Source organism: Olea europaea, unplaced genomic scaffold, assembly GCF_002742605.1.
Source record: "Olea europaea var. sylvestris unplaced genomic scaffold, O_europaea_v1 scaffold2272, whole genome shotgun sequence".
NCBI classification, from domain to species: Eukaryota; Viridiplantae; Streptophyta; class Magnoliopsida; order Lamiales; family Oleaceae; genus Olea; species Olea europaea.
Window position 1 is genome coordinate 13710 of NW_019240787.1, and position 1947 is coordinate 15656.

The 1947-nt window shown below is 27.4% G+C and overlaps 1 long non-coding RNA gene across 1 annotated transcript in view; it reads right to left on the bottom strand.

Moving 5' to 3' along the window:
- The window catches only part of LOC111381260, a 9790-nt gene extending 8139 nt beyond the window's left edge, over positions 1–1651 (bottom strand). The window contains exon 1 of the long non-coding RNA XR_002700300.1: positions 1465–1651. This is a non-coding gene — a long non-coding RNA (uncharacterized LOC111381260). The remainder of the gene's footprint in view (positions 1–1464) is intronic.
- Between the last annotated feature and the right edge of the window lie 296 nt (positions 1652–1947).

A 1947-nucleotide genomic window follows, 5' to 3' on the forward strand; every position in this document is an offset into this window, starting at 1 on the left:
TCTTAATGTAAGGTTAAAAACTAATTTTTTATGTGCTTGTGGTAATCTATTTTTTATTAGTCTTCTCATAAATTTTTAAGTAATTCTTCGAAGTCTAGTAATGTTTGAGAATTTATAATATCAATATCTGTTATCATATCTATGTCTGTTCTAAAAGGTATATCATATTTTGAGATACTTTTATTTATTTTTTCCAATTTATCTATTATATCTTGTATATCTTTTATGATTATTGACCTTACAATTCCTTTAGCGAAATTTTCTAATAAGTTTTCTTTAAAACATTTTAATATTTCTTGTGATGCATATAATTGTTCTTGATATCCTATCTTATCAATTTCTTTTTCAAACTTAATTTCTTTTTTATTTTTAACAACCTTTTTTATATTATATGGTCCTCTCTTATATTTGGGTTTTTCTATTTTATAATTATTCATTAATAATTCTCACAAATTTTTAGAAAAATTACTTGTTAGATTTTTTAAGGACTTAGATAGAAAATTCTTATTATGTAAAGGGTTGTTTTTAATATTTGATTAAGGGTATTTTAGGTTGTTCAAAATGTTTAGAAAAGTCAAAGGCTATTTTGGAAAATCCTTCTTTTATTTGGACCAATTTGATGTATTCCCCCCAAAGCCTATGTGTGTACGAGAGTGGGCCCCAAAGACCTCTGATAATCTGATCATACACTATGGAAACACATTCACAATAGTGCAGAGCGGGTAAAATCACCATAACTAGTCATACACTGTGGAAACACATTCACATCAGTGCAAACTGGGGTAAAATCACTTGGGTACTTTCTGGTGATTTTTAGAAATAACTTTAACTATACTGAAACATGTAATAAGAATATAACAAGCTTTCAAAATAATTTAACTGAACTGAATTTAACTTTAAAAGCAATTGATAATAAAATTCATTTTATTCTAAAAATCATGCTATGAAGTCAACTTTATAAAATAAATAACTTTAAAATTTAAAGAAGACTGATTTCTAAAAAATAAATTTTATCCACTCACAAGGTATGAGCTACAAGTTAGATTGGCTGATAAACGTTTCCAATTTCCTCGTTACCACCTGAAATATGATATTAATAACCAATTTATCCTCTATCTAATCAAGAAACCTTAATATCTAATGATAGAACTTAAAATTATATTTTCTGAACACTTGAATAAGTTCTCAAATTTTCCTTTATTAATTGGAGTTAATCACACTTTATAATCCATTGACTAATAACTAATTTATCAACATAACCTTCACTTCCAAACATCACTATGACATCCACATCATTCAAGTGACAAGAAGTTGCTATAATTCAACTAATTAAAATTTTCCTCTTGTTCCATAATTTCATGCTTCCAAATAATTATTTTCTCAATATCATCATTTCCATAAACATACCTAATCCCAAAAATCCCAAATAAAATTTCTAGGGTTTGCTAAAATAATATCCCGTACCTAGCTGAAATTGGAAATGAAGAAATCCCCAAACTTGAGCTCCAATTCGTACAGATATCACCTAAAATTCGACATTTTATTCTACAAGTTACAACCCTAAAAATTTAATATAAATCATACTTAATCACTCAAAAACAAGTGGAAAAATTAAACCCAACTTGAAGAGATTAACCTCACCTTTTTTCTTCTTCTTTTTCCTTTCTTCTTTCCCTTCTACCGGTCTCTGCTTCTCGTTACCCTCTGTGTGTGTGTGTATTTTGGTGTGAAATTGAGAGAAAATGGGTCAAATGGTTGAATTAAATGGTCCACTAACTCATAATTGCAAACTAAGTCCTTCAACTCTCTTTTTCATATCACATTTAATCCTAACACTTCCAAAATTATATAAGTTTCCAACTTAAAAATGTATCCAATTTAACCTTCAAAATATATTTATAATTTATAAGATAAACCCAAATAAAATGATTTGGTCAATCGAGTCCC